Genomic DNA, 21,553 nt, shown 5'->3' on the forward strand with positions numbered 1-21,553 from the left:
TTCTTGTGAATCTTCTCTTAATCCCCTCCAATGTCATTGTATCCTTTCTAAAATAAGGAGCCCAAAACTGCACACAATACTCCAAGTGTGATCTCACGAGTGCCTTGTACAGCCTCAACATCACACCCCTGCTCTTATATTCTATAACTCTAGAAATGAATACCAACATCACATTCACCTTCTTCACCACTGTCTCAACCTGGAGGTTGACCTTTAGGATATCCTGCACAAGGAATCCCAACTCCCTCTGCATCTCTGTAGTTTGAATTCTCTCTCCATATAAATAATAGCCTGCCAAGTTTATTTCTTCTACCAAAATGCATGACCATGCACTCTCCAACATTGTTTTCCTTTTGTCACTTCTTTGCCCATTCATGTAAAATATTTAAGTCTGTCTGCAGGCTCTCTGTTTCCTCAACACTACCCATTCCACCACCTACCTTTGTATCATTGGCAAATTTAGCCACAAATCCGTTAATCCCATAGTCCAAATCACTGACATACATCATAAAAAGCAGCGGTCCCAACACCCACACCTGTGGAACTCCATTGGTAACCGGCAGCTAGCCAGACTAGGATCCCTTTATCCCCACTCTCTGTTTTCTGCCAATCAACCAATGCTCCACCCATGCTAGTAACTCCCCTATAATTCCATGGGCTCTTATCTTGCTAAGCAGCCTCATGTGCGGCACCTTGTCAAAGGCCTTCTGAAAATCCAAGCACACCACATCTACTGCATCTCCTTTGTCTACCCTGCTTGTAATTTCCTCAAAGAATTCCAGTAGGTCAGTCGGGCAGGATTTTCCTTTCAGGAAATCATGCTGGCTTTGGCCTATCTTGTCATGTGCCTCCAGGTACCCCATCATCTCATCCCTAACAATCGATTCCAACAACTTCCCAACTACTGATGTCAGGCTAACAGTTCTATAATTTCCTTTCTGCTGCCTGCCACCTTCTTGAATAGTGGAGTAACACTTGAAATTTTCCTGTCATCCGGTACAATGCCAGAATCTATCGATTGTTGAAAGATCATTGTTAATGCCTCCGCAGTCTCTCCAGCTACTTCCTTCAAAACCCAATGGGGCACTCCATCAGGTCCAGGAGATTTATCCACCCTAAGATCATTAAGCTTCCTGAGCACCTTCTTAGTCGTAATTTTCACTGAACATACTTCACTTCCCTGAAACTCTTGAATGTCCAGTATACTGCAGATGTCTTCAACTGTGAAGACTGATGCAAAATACGCATTCAATTCCACTGCCATCTCTGCGTATCTCATCATGATATCTTGAGTGTCATTTTCTATTAGTCCTATATGTACCCTCAACTTTCTATATACTTCCAAATGCTTTTAGCATCTTCTTTGATATTAGTCACCAGCTTCCTTTCGTAATTCATCTTTTCCTTCCTAATGACCTTCTTGGTTTCCTTCAGCAACTTTTTAAAAGCTTCCCAATCCTCCATCTTCTCACTAGCTTTGGCTTCCTTGTATGCCTTTTCTTTTGCTTTTACTTTGGCTCTGACTTCACTTGTCTGCCATGGTTATGTCCTTCTTCCATTCAAAAATGTCTTCTTATTTTGAATATATCTGTCTTGTACTTCCCTCATTTTTCACAGAAACTCCAGCCATTGCTGCTCTGCTATCCTTCCTGCCCGTGTCTTTTTCCAGTCAACTTTGTCCAGTTCCCCTCTCATGCCATTCTAATTTCCTTCATTCCACTGAAATTCCAATACATTGGATTTTAGTTTCTCCTTCTCAAATTTCAAAGTGAACTTGATAGTATTATGATCACTATTCCCTAATGGTTCCTTAACCTTAAACTCTCTTATCACTTCTGGGTCATTATACAATACCCAATCCAGCACAGCCGATCCCCTAGTAGGCTCAACAACAAGCTGTTTTAAAAAGCTATCCCTTAGATATTCTATAAATTCTCTCTCTTGAGGTCCGGAACTGACCTGGTTTTCCTAACACACTATCATGTTAAAATCTCCAATGATTATCATAACATTGAACATCTGACATGTCTTTTCTATCTCCTGCTGTAATTTGTAATCCGCTTCCTGGGTGCTGGTTGGAGGCCTGTATACAACTGCCATTAGGGCCCATAGAGATTCTACACCTTCTGAGCCTATGTCATCCCTTTCTAATGATTTAATATTATTTGTTATACGCAGGGCCACACCATCCCCTCTGCCTACTAACCTATCTTTCTAATACACCGTATATCCATGGATGTTCATCTCCCAATGGCAGCCATCCGTTAGCCAAGTTTCAGAGATGGCCACAACGTCATACTTCCCAATCTTTAGCTGAATTTCAAGATCATCCTTTTTATTTCTTATGCTGTGTGCATTCAAATATAAAACTTTCAGTCCAGTATTTGTTGCTTTCTGTTTTAACTGCACCATGACTCTATTGCCCTATAACTCATCCCACTGGCTGTGATTATGCTTCATCTCCTGCCTGTCGTTTCTATCATCTCGGTTGCACACTATCTTTGATTTATTTCTGTTTTCCCCTTCCTCAGCCTTAATACTCCGGTTCCCAACCCCCTGGCAATTTAGCTTAAACCCTCGCTTTTCACAGAGATGGAAGCAATTATTTTTTGCTTATCAGATATACTTCAGCAATTTATTTCTCAAAATAAATAGGGGTTAATTAAATGCTGTCTGCTTATGACACATATATATATAATTTATTGTAAAATATGACTCAATTTTACTGTAAAATATTTTGAAAGAATCATCCACTACTTTAAGACTTTGAGCCTAATGTTTCTGTGTACCAGAGCAATTAATCACAGAATACACGATATCTCGATGTGTGAATGCAACGAAGCAGGAGGATGGGTCACATTCAGCAGCAATTGAAAGCTTTTTTTAAAATCTCAAATGTTAACCAAAATAGTAGTGTGCAAATGGTTTATATGGCATACTAGAGAGTGCACATATCATCAGATTTTTGAATACATACAGAAAATCTACAGACACCTATATGACATCAGAGACATGTGGCAAGGTATACAAACCTTAACAGATTACATAACAGATTCCAAGTCCACACTGCATATCAATGACAGCAACACCTCCCTTTTTGATAGGCTGAATCCTTTCTGTGCATGACCAATCGAATAATGTCACGTCAAGGAAAGTCACCTATCATCCTGAGGAACAGGTACCCTGTCTGGCTGCAGTTGAGGTGAGAAGGACCCTCATCATGATAAGCCCGTGCAAAGCTGCAGGGCTGAACAACATAGCTGGTCAGGTGCAGAAGGATTGTGTGTGGCCCACCTAACAGAGGTTATAATGGATGTCTTTAATATCTCTCTGAAACAATCCACTGTCCCTGCAGGCTCAAGGCAGCCACTATCACTCCAGTGCCAAGAGAGCAATGATAACAGCTCTAAATTACTACTGCCCAAATACTCATTCTGTTTATCTGTTTGTCTGTTTGTGCCCTCAAATTAGCCCAAACGGTGCTTTAAAGAGGCACTTTTTTTGACTAAATGGACTTAAAATGCGCTAACTTACGGAATGCATGCAAAGATCACGGTTAAATTGGGTTATATTTGTTTAAAATAGGTCACTCATCAACAGGCCCTGCTTTCCACGCCCGATTCCAGCTTTCATGGAAACCACGACGCGACACCACGGCGCATGCGCACGGTCAGCCTCAGCAATGCCTAACGATGATCACAGCAGCAACACCAACCGCAGCAAAAGGGCAGGGCAGCTGTATTTCGAGTGGTCACATTCTGCTAATCACCATCAGCATGTGCAGGATTGGGACAGATCAAACTGTGACCCATCGATAAGAGATAATTAAATCTTATTGTAATGAAGCACTTCGAAACACCTATCAAACCCTTTGCTGCAGTCAAAGGACAGCGGTGACTATATCACGACCATTTAGGAGAGTGCCAACCACATCATCAAGAGAAATCAGCATCCAGGAGGCTTTGGTGTTACTGCTTCAAATCTTCTATCCAGCATTAAGGTAAAAAAAATATGGTCAGCCTAATTATGCCGTGTGGAAAGAGAAGGGAGACATTATGATCAAGAGATTACGCCAAGCGTCATCGGGAAGTGGCAAGGAGAGGGAGACAACAAGAATCGGATGAGGCCAGGGCCTCATGACTCCAGGATCTAAGAGTCAGGACAAAAAAGATGAGAGAAGAAGAGACAGAGGAGGAGAGGCATGCATGTCTCCAAAATGACAACAATAGGCACAGAAGCAGGACAGAACAAGAATCAGATCAGGCCAGTGCCGCATGACTCCAGAATCAGAGAGAAAGAAGAAATGGTAGAAGAGATGAGGAGACGAAGGATGAAAGGGCTGTGCGTCTCCAGAATGACAATAACTGGCACAGAAGGAGAAGAGAGGAAGAGACAAAGGAACTGAGAAATGCACGTCTCCAGGATCAGAGACAAAGAACAAATGGCAAAAGAGATGAAGAGACGGGGGATAAAAGGGCTGCGCATCTCCAGAATGACAAAAACAGGCACAGAAGGAGGAGAGAGGAAGAGACAAAGGAGAAAAGGAAAGATCAACTCGAGAATATGCGGCAAAGAGTAATTATTGCAAGAGTTGCTGAAGACAGCAATGCCCGCTTTCAATGACAATACCTCGACAGAGAAAGAGCAAGGTAAAATGCACGACTCGCACGCTGTAACATTTCTGCTGATGTTGGTACAATGACCAGAGTATGCCCTCACTGTCGTGCCTTCCTATTCACTGGAGAAACCGCAAATTTCTGCTCTATGAAGGGAAAGGTCAGGATAGGCAATTTGCAACCTTGACCTAATGAACTCCTCAATTTATACAGCAATGATGAACCTATTGCAAATGAGTTCAGGAAGAACATCAGACAATACAATTGCCTCTTCCAAATGACATCCTTTGGTGCCAAAGAAGTCCTTCCAATGAGGAATGGATGGAATCCTTCTGTGATTATCAAGGCCAAATCCATCATTACATCGGATATTTAATGCCAGACCCCAAACAGCAAGCCCGATTCCTTCAAATTTACTTCATGGACTCTCAAGACAATGTAGAATTGAGAATGGGGATACTATAGACCAGCATTTGAACATGAGAGAAGATTTAATGCACAAATTGCCAACAAAGTCGCTGCCATTATACAGAACAGCACCGAACCTGAAGCAAGATCATGGCATCCCATCATGTCAAAGAGGAACTTGGATCCACCATGGCTTTGCAATGGAACACGAATGATGGTGGAAGATCAGCACAACAGTCTCATTGTAGCAAAGATAAACATTGGTTCATTCAAAAACAACTTTGTCATGATCCCAAGAATTACTCTCAGTTTATCAGAAGGGGAAGATGTCCCTCTTCTGCGGAGCCAGTTCCCGATACAGTCATACTTTGCTATGACTATACATGAGGCACAAGGCCAAACCATAAAGAATGTGTTGATTTATCTGGAGAAACAGCTATTCCAGCATGGTCAGCTGTATGTGGCTTTAAGCCAGGGAAAAAGAAATGAAAAATGTTAGAGTATTCTTGAAGGGTGGCAGATAAACCAGAAACGTTGTCATCAAAATTGTCTTTTGTTAAATGAGGAGGAGCTATATTTGTCTTGCCACACTTCTTTCTTCTTTAATAAACAGAGTTTTTCTTCTTCAATTTCCAAAGCAAAGTGATAGCAATAGCATTCAGGGAAATTTAATGTTCAATCTTGTCACATCAGACTACACTACCTTTCCCTCAAAGGGTGCCCCAACGTGTCACCTGGTTGTCTAGCTGACTTTAAAAGTCATGAAGTGGCTGGTTTTGGATCATATAAAATCCCACTTTACAGCTACATTGACCCCCTTCCAGTTCATCTACCACTCAAACCATTCCACTGATGATCCCATAGCTTCGGCCTTCCACTCCATCTTGTCCCACCTAGAAAAGGATGCAGCATGGAGGTAGAGAGGATGGTCAAATGGTGCGAGAACAACATAGTGAGTTTCAATGTGGACAAGACAAAAGAGATGATTATGGATTTCAGGAAGGCACAGATTGACCACTCTCCATTGCCATCAATGGCTCTGCATAAGGCACCAGACTGCAAGAGCCTACAGAGGATAGTAAAACCCACCAAGCGCATCGTCGGGGTTTCTCTCCCCACTTTTTCTGACATTTACCAGGTGAGATGAGGGGCCCAAAGCATTGTTGAAGATCCCTACCATCCATTCCAAAATCTCTTTGACCCACTATCATAAGGAAGCAAATTTAGAAGCATCAAGATAAGGACTACCACTCTGGGTAACAGCTTCATCCCTCAGGCTGTGAGACTAATTAACACCTTACCACAACCGAGGTCTCGTGATTAGGAAAATGAGCTGTTTACTGTACCATCTACTGTTTACCTGTGCTGCATGTATTTTGAATTATATTTTAACTTATTTAGAACATAATATTTTGTACTATTTATGGGCTGTGTGTGATATATGTAAATTGTATGGGTGCACTGTGGTCTTGAGGAATGTATCGTCTGATTGTGTATGTGTACGGTCAGGCGAAATAAACTGAACTTTATTTACAGGAACTTTGTGTAACGGTTTATGCCAGGGGTCCCCAACCTTTTTGGCACTGCGGACCGGTTTAATATTGACAATATTCTTGTGGACCGGCCGACCCGGGTGGTGGGGGGTGGGGGTAGGGTTGCCAATGGACAAGAGTAGCAGTCAAATACGTTGTGTTTACCTCAGAAAGACTACAGTGACCATGAATCCTTGTGCGGGCACCAGTGCACATGCGTGACTCGCTCATGCGTGTACGTATCTATTTTTTTCTACAAATCTTTTTTAGCAATTCTGCTCGCAGGGGTTTGGGGGGGGGTGTTAATCACAACCAGAATATAGGTGATCAGTGGCTAATACACTCAATTTCGTTTCTAAAGGGGTTTATCTAACAAATTCAATATTAAACACACAGCGTATATTTTCCTCGCATGAATATAGTGACAAGTCAATTATCAGGGGAGCTTGAAGGATGTGTTAAACAAACTTCCAGTAGAAGTGGTAGAGGCAGGTTCGATATTATCATTTAAAGAAAAATTGGATAGGTATATGGACAAGAAAGGAATGGAGGATTATGGAATGAGTGCAGGTCAGTGGGACTAGGTGAGAGTAGTGTTCAGCACGGACTAGGAGGGGAGAGATGGCCTGTTTCCGTGCTGTAATTGTTATATGGTTATATAAGTCAATAGCATCATAACATTTAAAGTAACATTTGGATATTAAACACACAGCACATATTTTCCCCATATGAGCATATATAATCATTGCAACACACCAATATCGCTGAATCAGTGGGAGCTCTGGGCTTGTTTCCCTGCAACAAGATGGTCCTATCGAGGGGTGATTGGAGACAATGATACTCGAGGGGGGTTCCTTATGTCCAGTCTATTCCGCAATTTAGTTTTCGTTGCATTCATTGCAGAGATATGTTGGAAATGAAAGCAACTTTTTCAGTGCTTTCGTGGCTATTTCAGGATATTTAGCCTTGACTTTGATCCAGAATGCCGGCAGAGATGTTATGTCAAACATACTTTTCAGCCCGCCGTCATTTGCAAGCTCGAGGAGTTGATCTCCTTCCTGCGTGGACATGGATGACGTGCGGGTCATGACCTCGCGTCGTATCGCCAAATCATATCGTTTCCTCATGGCCCGGTAGCGCATGCTTTGCGGCCCGGTGGTTGGGACCACTGGTTTATGCTGTCCACATATTTTGTGAATTGCACATAACTAAATTGTGAATATTGTCCACATAAATATGTATAAGGGTTCTTCTCTTATTGCAGATTCTAGTTTAATTTGTTCTTTTGAACAGACTGGAAAGACTCCCACTGGCAACACTTAGAGGCCTTTACAAACCCTGAGTAGATCTGATGACATCATTAGAGGACCAGAATGTGGAAGCCGGTGCGGATCCATCACTTTTGCTACTAAACAGAAAAAGGTCAGGACCAGAAGCTGGGTCAAAAGGCCAGGGTTTATCATCTTCTTCATACTTGATAGAATCAGAAAAAGCAGGGATATACTTCTGAGCCTCAGAAATGACAATACATAGTCCAGATCATAAGCCACCTTAATCTACGTACTCCTAAGGTGCTTAGTCTACCTGTGAAGGTTCTTCTCATCTTAGCACTAACCAGTATGGTGGTCTCTTCAGCCTATGCTTCTTTCTGGTTTCTGATAGAAGAATGGCTGTATTGGCTCCTTTGTTAAATAAGGCCAGGGATAGTTTCTAATTTGTATTGAATTCACAGCACAACCTACAACAAGCATAAAGCTAGTGCGACACTTCTGGATTAATATAAAACAGATTCACAGAAATGAAATTACTTCTTGAAATCAATACTGGATGTTTAATATCACATGAAGAAATTTTAGTCAATTTTCAATGTGTGCTACTCAAGTTGTAAAGTCATAGGAGATACAACATGACAAGAGGCTTTTCAGCTTATGAACTATGCACTGACTAACAAATGACCCTTTTTTACACTAATTGTACCATAATCACTTTTATACTCTTTATGTTGCCATCCATCCCCTTGTCTCCCCAAGATTCTTCCACACTAGCGTAAGTTTATATTGGCCAGTTAAAGCACCTGCTCACACATTTTTGTGAGTGGAAGGATAGCAGAGAACCTAAAGGAAACATACATGGTTAAACATGGAGTATGGAGACTCCACACAGACAACACCACAGGTCAGGATTGAAACCTGCTCAGTGAGCCGTGAGGCAGCAGCTTTTCCTACAGCACTGCTGCATGACCGCTAAACTTTTGAATTGTTTGGAGAAATAATCAGAGGGATGTACTGCTGTGTGTGCTTGATATAGATGTAAGAGGTTTGTTCTTTTATGTTACTGCGTAGTCTGTGCATAGTCTAATTAAAATGGCTTCTTTGTTATGTTATAATTGAAATGGCTTCTTTGTTATGATAACTGCTGAGAAAGTCCTCCCGCTAACAGTTTGTTTGGCTCATGTTACTGATAAGAGGATGTTACGAACCAATTGGGATAGTTGTTATGCTTTCTGTGTGTCTGTAAGATATTGTGATGTGCGGGTTTTTGGGGAGAAGGCGGGAGAGAGAGAGAGAGACAGAGGATGGACCAGGTGCTGTGAGTCCGCTAACGGGGTCGGACCCTGAGCAGGAGTCCAAGGTCCAGGGTGTTCGGTGAGGAGAGGAGACGGAGATGGACTCGTGTGGAGCGTCTGGTCGACCACCGTTGTTGGTCCCAGGCAGCAGGTCGCGGTGGTCCAAGGGGATCGCAGGGTGAAGAAGCAGGGTCCTGAACTCCAACTGTTTGTGCACGAAGAGATTGAACTTTGATAAGTGTGTCGCCTTTTATTTTCCTTTTATATTTTATTCTCTATTAATTATATAGTTCTAGTAATATCTATAAACTGTAAATCATTTAATCATATCTGGTTATTGTCTGTTATTTGGGGCGGGGTGGGGTACATCACACAGCATCCACATAAACTATTACCAATTTTGGCGGGGCCAAGGGCTGTTTCCCTAGATGACAGAGAGCTGAGCGATCCTGAGGCTGGCAGTGGGGCTACGTAGAAACACAGAAAACCTACAGCACAATACAGGCCCTTCAGCCCACAATGCTGTGCCGATGATGGACTTACTTTAGAAATTACCTAAATGTACCTAAAGCCCTCTATTTTTCTAAGCTCCATATACTTATCCAGGAGTCTCTTAAAAGACTCTATTGTATCTGCTTCCATCACTGTTGCCAGCCCACTCCATGCACTCATGACTCTGTATGTAAAAAACTTACCCCTGACATCTCCTCTGTGCCTACTTCCAAGCACCTTAAAACTGTCTCCCCTGGTGTTAGCCATTTCAGCCCAGGGAAAGAGCCTCTGACTATCCACACGATCAATGCCTCTCATCACCTTATACACCTCGATCAGGTCACCTCTCATCTTCTGCCGCTCCTAGAGGAAAAGGCCAAATTCACTCAATCTATTCTCATAAGGTATGCTCCCCAATCCAGGCAACATCCTTGTAAATTTCCTCTGCACCCTTTCTATAGTTTCCATGTCCTCCCTGTCGTGAGGTTACCAGAACTGAGCACAGTACTCCAAGTGGTGTCTGACGAGCGTCCTATATAGCTGCAACATTACCTCTCGGCTCTTAAACTCAATCCCATGGTTGATGATGGCCAATGAACCATATGTCTTCTTAACCACAGATTCAACCTGTGCAGCAGCTTTGAGTGTCCTAAGGACTCGGACCCCAGATCCCTCTGATCCTCCGCACTGCCAAGATTCTTACCATTAATAGTATATTCTGCCATCATATTTGACCTACCAAGATGAACCACCTCACCCTTAAGCATGAGGAAATCTGCAGATGTTGTAAATTCAAGCAGCACACACAAAAAATGCTGGTGACCGCAGCAGGCCAGGCAGCATCTATAAGAAGAGGTACAGTCGACATTTCAGGCTGAGTCCTGATGAAGGGCCTCGGCCCAAAACGTCAACTGTACCTCTTCCTAGAGATGCTGACTGGCCTGCTGCATTCATCAGCATTTTTGTGTGTGTCTCCTTACACTTATCTGGGTTGAACTCTAGTGCTCTTCCACTGAGAGACCTGACACCTGACGAGGTTCATATCCCAATATCAGATCAAGTACAGCCTCTTCTCTTGAAGGCTTATCTATATATTGTGTCAGGAAACCTTCCTGAACACACCTAACAAACACAACCCCATCTAATCCCCTTGCTCTCAAGAAATGCTAATCAATATTCGGAAAATTAAAACCTCCCACCACGACAACCCTGTTATTATTATACCTTTCCAGAATCTGTCTCCCTATCTGCTCCTCAACGTCCCTGTTGCTATTGGGTGGTCTATAAAGAAACACCCAATCGAGTTATTTCCAACTTCCACCCACGGAGACTTAGTAGACAATCCCTGCATGTTTGACACTATCTCTGACTCTATCTCTGATCAACAGTGCCATGGCCCCACCTCTCTTGTCTCCCTCCTTGTCCTTTCTGAAACATCTAAAACCCGGTACTTGAAGTAACCATTCCTGTCTCTGAGCCATCCAAGTACCTGTAACAGCCACAACATCATAGCTCCAAGTACTGATCCATGCTCTAAGCTCATCTGCTTTGTTCATGATGCTTCTTGCATTAAAATAGACGCATCTCAAACCATCGGTCTGTGTGCATCCCTTCTCTATCACCTGACTATCCTCCTTCTCACACTGTCTCCAGTCTTTCCCTATTTGTGAGCCAACAGCCCCTTCCTCTGAATCTTCACATCTGTTCCCATCCCCCTAGTAATTCTAGTTTAATCTCTCCCCAATAGCCGTAGCAAACCTCCCTGCCATATTTCATTCACTGAGTTAAGCTGCTTGTCACTGAAGTTGCTTAGTGTTGGGGATATGGAACAGCACATGCCATCTATTGCTGCTATCTTGCAACACCAATTCTGAGCTCATAATCCAGTGTTAGGGCAGGGGCAAGATGTTCAACAGGAATTTGATCTGCTGTGTACTGAAAGTGAAGCTGCTCACATATTGAAGAGGAGTCTCTCAAAGCTTGCTGTTCTTGAGCCTTAAATGGAACAATACCACATGACTTCCATCACTTAATAGTCCTCAGCCACATTATGTTGAGTTTATCTATATGGAGGGAAAGCAGATTTATATCTAATTAGAACAATTGATACTTGATTTAAGGTCATTTTGGCAGTATATACAATTTCAATCAATGTAACAGAACAGTAATTGTTTAATTGGGCAGAGAGATGTAATAAATTGTGTGGGCAGCAGCGGAGATTACAATGGGATGTTAGTGTCAATTTTGGGGTGAAATGGCATAATAAACAACAACAGCAACATTTTAACAACAGCAGTTACTTGTTACAAACAGAGAATAGCATTCCTTATGCCGGATGCCATTTTTGCTTTGGAGGGGAGCGATAAAAAGCACTGTTGTATTAAGCAGCAAAAATCTTGTGGTGTGATTCAGAGCTTGGTGGTCCAAAATACATTAGTTTGTAGTATTGTTCATGTGCAGCCAAATGGCACAGGATACATAACTTACCATATTGTTAAGGGAGCCTTTTTGTCATTGGATATGTCCATTTGTGCAATAGTATTTTGTCTAACTAAAATAAACTTTTTTTCTCACTGAATATTGAAGAATTAAATAAATGTTTGTCAAAGAATCAGCCAAGGAAACCAAAGAGAAAAACAAAAATATAACATATGATGGTTTGAAAATAAAAATAGAAAAACCTGGAAATATGCAGCAGGCTAGACAACATTAGCGGAGAGAGAAAAAAGTGGTCAGAGAAAAAAATGAAGATAATTTTTCAGGTTGTTGTAAGGTCATTGTCCTGAAGCATCAATAGCTTCTCTTTTCATAGATGAAGCCTGACAAACAAAATTGTTTTATTGTGTTGTATCAGGAGCCAGGAGGAATATTGCCTGATTCCAGTATTTAAATTGATGAACACATCCAACCACCACCAATTTCATCTTCCAAGTTTAGTAATGCTATACTGAAATGGGTTCATCAGCCCACTGAATCTGTGCCAACCATCAACCACTCATTTATACCAATGCTAGATTAATCCAAGCTCATATATATATAATTATTCTCTGCATTTTCTTATCAACTTAACCCAATTCTACATACTAGAAGCAAGTTTACTGCATAAATTAACCTTCCAATCCTGTACACCTTTTAGAGTATTCTAAGAAATCCCACATGGTCACAGGTAAAATGTGCATACCCTTCACAGACAGCACCCAAGTTTAGGATTGTACCCAGGTCTCAGGTGCTGTGAGGCAGACTTCACTAACTGCACCAGTTTATTACTTATTTTCTCTATCCCTGTACCAGGGTTTGGTTATATCCTGAAGATCAATTTCTACTGGTCCATTTCTGAAGAAGTTGTCAAAGTAGTGATCTTTGCTGCCTTTGGATCTGTGTTGAGTTTCAACTGATGTATCACAATTAAGAAATTACATTGTTGGACTAACAGCATAGAGTTTAGACCCTGTTGTTGCAATTAGAAAATATCGATAAAATGGAACTGAACATCCAGTTATGTCGATAACTACTGTAAGTGCAGCTGCAGTTTAATGCCCTTACAGAAAGTTTTTAAAGAATCCATTAAATGTGGCAAATAATCGTTACCTGAGAAGTAAAAATGACTGGAGAAACTGCCAGACTGATGCATCACTTAACTAATTCAGGAGCTTTAGGAGATGTTGGTGAAGTTGTACGATCTTAACAGTACAAAAAGTGGAAGCTGAATGGTGAATGAGGTGCTCTTATGTGTTTACATTAAAGTCTAGAGTCTCTGAAATCAGCTGTCATTGTGAACATTTCTTTTCAATGACCGAGCTCCAAACGTAAATGGTGGAATAAGAGAACAGAATTCAGGGGTTTCTGAGGATCAGTGAGCTTAAAGGGCTCAGAGCTGAAACATCCCTGATATTGAATTCAAAAAAAGGAGCTGGACACAAGTTATAGAGGAAGATCAAAATAAATTGACCATCCTTAAAAGTTCTCAGAAATATCTGCCAAATGATATAATAGATAACCATTCTAAGTTCACAGATTTGTCATATTCCGTGAGGAAATGGTCAGAGGAGGCTTATGAGGCACTCCAGGGTTGTTTTGAGGTGACAGACTGGCAGGCACTCTGTGAGCCACATGGAGAGGATATTGATGGGCTCACAGAGTACATCACTGATTACATTAACTTCTGTGTGGACTGCAATGTTCCAACAAGAACTGTCCTTTGTTATTCAAATAACAAGCCATGGGTGATAAAGGACATTAAGGACATCCTGAACGCTAAAAAGAGAGTGTTTTAGAGATGGAAATAGGGAGGAGCTGAGGGCAATACAGAGGGACCTGAAAGCCAGGATCAGGGAGGCTAAAGACAGGTACAGGAGGAAGCTTGAGTGGAAACTCCAGCAGAACAACATGAGAGGTCTGGAGGGGGATGAGGACCATCACTGGGTTTCGGCAAACTAACAACAGAGGAGCTGAATGCAGTGTGGACAGAGCCAACAAACTTAACCTGTTCTTTATCAGATTTGACATTGTGACCCCTGCCCATCCCTGACACGAGCCATCTGTTGTAGGCCCCCAACCAACACATATTCAACTCTCCCCTCCTACCCCTCCTCACAGTCCCCCACCCTGCTCTCATGACTATACCCCTCCCCCACACAAAACCACCATGGTGGGCTTCACAGCTGAACAGGTGAGAAGACAGCTGAAACGTCTCAACCCAAGCAAGGCTGCAGGACCGGATGGTGTCAGTACCAGGGTGCTCAAAGCCTGTGCCCCTCAGCTATGTGGAGTACTTCGCCATGTATTCAACACGAGCCTGAGGCTCCGGAGCGTTCCTGTACTGTGGAAGATGTCCTGCCTCGTCCCTGTGCCGAAGACGCCACGCCCCAGCGGCCTCAGTGACTACAGACTGGTGGCATTGACCTCCGACATCATGAAGACCCTGGAGAGACTTGTTCTGGAGCTGCTCCGGCCTATGGTCAGGCCACATTTAGATCCCCTCCAGTTCACCTACCAGCCCGGACTAGGAGTTGAGGATGCCATCATCTACCTGCTGAACCGTGTCTACACCCACCTGGACAAGCCAGCGAGCACTGTGAGGGTCATGTTTTTTGACTTCTTCAGTGAGTTCAACACCATCTGCCCTGCTCTGCTGGAGGAGAAGCTGACAGCGATGCAGGTGGATGCTTTCCTGGTGTCATGGATTCTTGATTACCTGACTGGCAGACCACAGTACATGTGCTTGCAACACTGTGTGTCCGACAGAGTGATCAGCAGCACTGGGGGTCCACAGGGGACTGTCTTGTCTCCCTTTCTCTTTACCATTTACACCTCGGACTTCAACTACTGCACAGAGTTTTGTCATCTTCAGAAGTTTTCGGATGACTCTGCCATAGTTGGATGTATCAGCAAGGGAGATGAGGTTGAGTACAGGGCTACGGTAGGAAACTCTGTCACATGCTGTGAGCAGAATTATCTGCAGCTTAATGTGAAAAAGACTAAGGAGCTGGTGGTAGACCTGAGGAGAGCTAAGGTACCAGTAACCCCTGTTTCCATCCAGGGGGTCAGTGTGGACATGGTGGAGGATTACAGATACCTGGGGATATGAATTGACAATCAACTGGACTGGTCAAAGAACACTGAAGCTGTCTACAAGAAGGGCCAGAGCCGTCTCTATTTCCTGAGGAGACTGAGGTCCTTTAGCATCTGTCGGACAATGCTGAGGATGTTTCTACGAGTCTGTGGTGGCCAGTGCTATCATGTTTGCTGTTGTGTGCTGGGGCAGCAGGCTGAGGGTAGCAGACTCCAACAGAATCAACAAACTTATTCGTAAGGCCAGTGATGTTGTGGGGATGGAAATGGACTCTCTCACGGTGGTGTCTGAAAAGAGGATGCTGTCTAAGTTGCATGCCATCTTAGTCAATGTCTCCCATCCACTACGTAATGTACTGGGTGGGCACAGGAGTACATTCAGCCAGAGACTCGTTCCTCCGAGATGCAACACAGAGCGTCATAGGAAGTCATTCCTGCCTGTGGCCATCAAACTTTACAACTCCACCCTTGGAGGGTCAGACACCCTGTGCCGATAGGCTGGTCCTGGACTTATTTCATAATTTCCTGGCATAATTTACATATTACTATTTAACTATTTATGGTTCTATTACTATTTATTATTTATGGTGCAACTGTAACAAAAAACAATTTCCGTGTAGGGCTTTCCGTGTCTGTGTAGGGCTTGGAGTGCACGGTGTCTGGGTATATATCGGTGGATACGGGGTTAATAGTCACCATGGAGTGTTCAGGGTAGGGGCCCGGCGCTCCTGCGGGCGTCAGGTCGCGGATGGAGACCGTGTCCTCCCGCCCATTGGGTAAAACCATATAGGCATACTGGGGGTTCGCATAAAGTAAGTGAACCCTTTCGACCATCGGGGAGTATTTATTGCTTCTCGCATGTTTCTGGAGCAACACTGGCCCCGGGGACGTCAGCCAAGTTGGTAGGGTGGTCCCAGCGGTCGATTTTCTGGGAAAAGAAAAGAGCCGCTCATGAGAGGTGGCATTGCTGGCCGTGCATAACAGGGAGCGGATGGAGTGGAGTGCCTCAGGAAAGACCTCCTGCCAGCGGGAGACCGGCAGTCCCTTTGACCTGAGGGCTAAGAGTGTGGCTTTCCACACCGTGCCATTCTCCTTCTCCACCTGTCCATTCCCCCGGGGATTATAGCTTGTGGTCCTACTAGTTGCAATTCCCCTAGCCAGTAGGAATTGGCGTAACTCGTCACTCATAAACGAAGACCCTCTGTCATTGTGGATATAGCATGGGTATCCGAACAGAGTGAAGAGCTTGCGCAGGGCTTTTATAACTGACGTGGTAGTGGTGTCAGGGCAGGGGATGGTGAAGGGGATCCGTGAGTTCTCGTCGATAACGTTAAGAAAGTACACATTAAAGTCGGAGGAGGGAAGGGGGCCCTTAAAGTCAACACTCAGTCGCTCAAAGGGGCGGGTGGCCTTGATGAGTTGTACCTTTTTGGGTCGGTAGAAGTGTGGTTTGCACTCTGCGCAGACTTCGCAGTCCCTGGTCATCGTCCTGATCTCCTCAAGGGAGTAAGGCAGGTTCCTGGCTTTCATGAAGTTGAAAAGCTGGGTGACCCCCGGGTGGCAAAGATCTACATGTAGGGCGTATAGCCGGTCGATCTGCGTGCTGGCACACGTTCCCCGGAATAGGGCATTGGAGGGCTCATTGAGATTCCCATAATGTCACAGTTGTAGGTGGAGAGTTCGATTCTCCATCTCAGAATTTTATCATTTTTGATTTTGCCACTCTGTTGGTATTAAACATGAATGCGACTGAGCGCTGGTCAGTTAGCAGGGTGAACATTTTGCCGGCGAGATAGTGCCTCCAGTGCCTTATAGCTTCCACTATGGCCTGGGCCTCTTTCTCCACCACGGAGTGCCGAATTTCAGGGCCTTGAAGAGTACGGGAGAAGAACGCCACTGGTCTTCCCGCCTGGTTGAGGGTAGCAGCCAGTGCAAAGTCGGAGGCGTCACTCTCTACTTGGAAGGGAACGGCCTCATCCACCGCATGCATTGCTGCTTTGGCAATGTCCCCTTTCATGCGGCTGAAGGCCGCGCGGGCCTCGGCTGAGAGGGGGAATGTGGTGGACTTGACCAGGGGGCGGGCCTTGTCTGTGTAGTTAGAGACCCATTGGGCGTAATATGAAAAGAAGCCCAGGCACCTTTTGAGGGCTCTGAGGGTATTGGGAAGAGGGAGTTCCAACAGGCGGCGCATACGGTCGGGGTCAGGGCCAATGACTCCATTCTCCACGACACACTCAAGGATAGCAAGTCGGTTGGTCCCTAATACACAATTGTTATAGGTGAGATTGAAAGCTTTGGCCGCTTGGAGAAATTTTTGGAGGTTGTTGTCGTGATCCTGCCGGTTGTGACCGCAGATGGTGATGTTATCCAGATATGGGAACGTGGCCTTCAGTTGGCACTGGTCCACCATCCGGTCCATTGCCCTCTGGAAGACAGATACACCATTCGTGACACCAAAGGGGACGCGCAGGAATTGATAAAGCCTGCTGTTCGCCTCGAAGGCTGTGTAAGGGTGGTCCTCCCAGCGGATGGGGAGCTGATGGTAAGCGGATTTTAGGTCTATGGTCGAGTACACCTTGTAATGTGCTATCTGATTGACCATATCCGCGATGCGGGGTAGAGGGTACGCGTCGAGCTGTGTGAACCTATTGCTGGTCTGGCTATAGTCCACGACCATCCTATTCTTCTCCCCATTCCGAACAACCACCACCTGCGCCCTCCAAGGACTTGTGCTTGCCTCAATGACCCCCTCCCTGAGCAGCCGCTGCACCTCCGACTTAATGAAAGCTCTGTCCCCTGTGCTGTACCTCCTGCTTTTAGTTGCCACGGGTTTACAGTCAGGGGTCAGGTTGGTAAACAGCGGTTGGGGAGGGATCCTGAGGGTGGAGAAGCCACAAGTGGTATCGGTAGTGTGGCAATTGGCATGATGTTGGGTGGGATGTGCGGGTCGGTGTGTGTGTGTGTGGTCAGTAGCAGGGTATGTGACGTATCTCTACAAAACTGGGGATTTACGACACTAATTGGTGGGACGGGCCCATCATACTTCATTGTCACACTTTTCAGGTGGCTCTGGAAGTCGAGCCCCAGTAGCACAGGGGCACACAGTTGAGGCATGACCAGTAGCATAAAGTCTCGATATTCTGTGCCCTGCACCACTAGCATCGCTACACAACTCCCCCCTGCGGATGTCTGTTGTATGCAACCCGGAAGCCATGGTGACCCTCTGACTTACCGGCCGTATCACGAGTCTGCAATGCTGCACCATGTCCGGGTGGATAAAACTCTCCATGCTGCCTGTGTCAAACAGGTAGCTTGTCCTGTGCCCCTCCACCAGGATGTCCATCATTGACCTTGCGAGCTAGTGGGGAGAGCTTTGGTCGAGGGTCACGGAGGCCAGGGTTCAGTCGCTGTCTTGGTCCGGCGTGGTAGGGTGCCCCGTGAGCACCTGTTGGTCGTAGGCGATGGGAGGGGGCACAGACCAAGATGGCCACCCCCGTGTCTCGCACGTGGTGATGGCATGCAGGGAAGATGGCAGCAAGCAAGATGGCGACCCCCACGTCTCGCACGTGGCGCTGCTCGATCCTGCTCATGATTTGGACTTACAGACCTTGGCGAAGTAGCCCTGGAACAGGTTGCTTGTCAAACTGGGCAGCATTTCCGGGGGTGCTTCTCAAGTCCGCAGAAGTAGCACTTCGCGGACTCATGACTGGTGGCTGCTGAGGTCAATTCGCCGGCGGGTTGTGGGGTCTGGGGCACCCATGAGGCCGTCGGGGGATCGCGTGCCTGAAGAGCCTCGGAGTTATGCAGAGCGGCCTTCAGCGTGTCAGCCAGCTCGATTGCCGAACTTAAGGTAAGATCGGCTTATTCCAACAGCTGCTGGCGCACGTACACTGACCTGGTCCCAGTGACGAAGGCGTCTCTCACTAGGAGTTCTACATGCTGCGCCGCCGTCAGCTCCTGGCAATTGCAGGTTCGCACAAGTGTCTGTAGGGCCTGGACGAACTCAGCACTTGACTCCTTGGGCCGTTGTTACCGTGTCGCTAAGCGATGCCGAGCATAGACGCTGTTTATCGGCCGCAGGTATTGTCCGTTGAGGGCGCTCATCATGCCGTCATAGCTCGGCTGGTCTCTGATCAGCGAATAGACCCGTAGACTGAACCTGGAGAGTAGAACTCTGCACTTCGCTACGGGGTCGGTCGCTTTAATCTTCTTTAGGTATGCTTCGAAGCAGGCCAGCCAGAGTTCGAAAGCGTTTCCAGCTTCAGGCGTTTGCGGATTGAGGTCTAACTTGTCGCGTCTCAGGGCATGTTCCATGCTTTAAAATTTACAGCGAATAAAATTGAAGCACCTTCAATAACTACAAAAGACTGAGGTTAGGTAAAATACTGAAAGGCTTTTATTGACTGTACAATACGACCTCCATGGTGAGTGTCTGCCCCCGGACTGAGGGAGAGGGCAAGGTGAAATCACCTTTATTCAGGTGATTTAAATCACCTTAACTGAGTCTAAGTTAAGTTTAACATGATTAATTGTGTCCTGTGTTTTCACTGGGATCTTACTGGTGTTGTTTTGTTTGCCTCAACATATGAAGCACCTGGGTAAAATACACGTAAAGGACATTATTTGAAGTGCTAAGACAGTGTAAGAGCAACAGTATGGGTTTCAATCAGCTTTAATTCTAGGTAGCTGACAACTTTGTTAAATCATTGACATTTGAACTTTAACACCAGGTACTTTTCCATGGGGCACATAGTCAGATGAGTTTCTGACATACACACTTTGACATTATTTCAGTGCATTCCTTCTGAACTGTTGTAGTTGGCTTCTAATCTTCAGCCGGCTTATTAGTAAGTTTGTACCACCCTCATTATCATCATACTTCTGGCCTAGTTTCTGTGCGCATGGTATAGAATTGTCACATCTGGAATTCTCACTTGGTTTGCCATCTAATCTGATTGTCCTGTCAGTTGCAAGAATCAGATGGTGTAGGTCCTGTACCTTTTGCTTCCTATACCATTGGTAGAGATGCATCCAAAGTTCAAAGTTAATTTATTATCAAAGTACATATATGTCATCATATTCAGCCGCAAGATTCATTTTCTAAAGCTGAAATGAAAGAGAAATACATTGTAGCTGAAAGGGAAGGAGAATAAATGCAGAGTTTAGTTATAAAACAATATAGTATGTCACATACTGTAAACAATATGAGTTAAAAGTAAGAACATCAATAATGGGCATTGATATTCTCTAATATCTCTTCCTATCCATTGTTATTCTGCTTTTGCACAAAGATTGTCGTGTGCCGAAAGTTGAAATTATTATGTAGAAAGAACTTAGCTCACAGAGTGACAACTTCAGTTACCACACCAGAGTTGTCAAGATGTGAAACACCTTTACCTGAACTACTTTGCCTTTCCACTTCCAACATTTGCAGATTCACAATTCATAATACTAAGAACCTCTATTTTCCATGATTTCTTCCACAGGGAGAGAGAATATAATATATTTAATCTGTTTTCCATTATCTTTTGCCACATGTTGAATACCAACTTCACCAGCTCAAAGGCATGTTAATGCTCGTACTTGATCAATGTGTGAAATATTCCTTCCAGTGCTGAACAAATTTCATTATCACGCATGATGTGAGGAAGAGTAAATGAGGGTTGAAATACTGACAAGAATAGAATGTGAAGAGCATGTAAAATATATGGAATAAAGTATTTAGCAATGACTATAGAAGAATAAATTAAGTGGAAGTTCTGAATATTGTGAATAGTGAATCTTAATACACAGAATGTTACATGTAGTGAATGTATGAGAAGATTCTTATTTTGACTCTTTTGAGAGCATTGAAAACTTTCAACTTAAAAATTGTACTAAGTGCATAGGTATACTACTTTAAACTCTGCTTAAAAGATAAAAACATTAATTAAATGCAATTTTTGATGCAAATATTCTAATACTGTCTTTGTTCAAGCAAAACTAAATTAGCTGCTTTCTAACTTTTTATATTTTTATATAAATATAAAATCAAATCTTTTATAATATTACTAAACAATTTGAAATGCCCACCCAGGTTCAGAATGTCAAGATTATTTTTCATTCTTGGCCTTTCAGTTGCATTACTCTGTTAGAAAGAAAAGAAAGATTTGTGTTTAAATAGCCTTATACTTTAGGCTACAGTAAATAAAATATTATAAAATTATAATCAGTGATGTTACTTAGAAGTCTTGGCTGCAAAATCATACACAAGTTCCAACCAATGGCAATATGATAATGATCAGATATTCTGATTTAATCCTGTCAATTGAACAAAGTCTGTCATTAACAGGTGTGAACACTTCTCTCCTTAAGATTATTCAATTTAA

The sequence above is a fragment of the Mobula hypostoma genome, chromosome 10 (genome assembly GCF_963921235.1).
Source record: "Mobula hypostoma chromosome 10, sMobHyp1.1, whole genome shotgun sequence".
In the NCBI taxonomy this organism is placed as follows: domain Eukaryota; kingdom Metazoa; phylum Chordata; class Chondrichthyes; order Myliobatiformes; family Myliobatidae; genus Mobula; species Mobula hypostoma.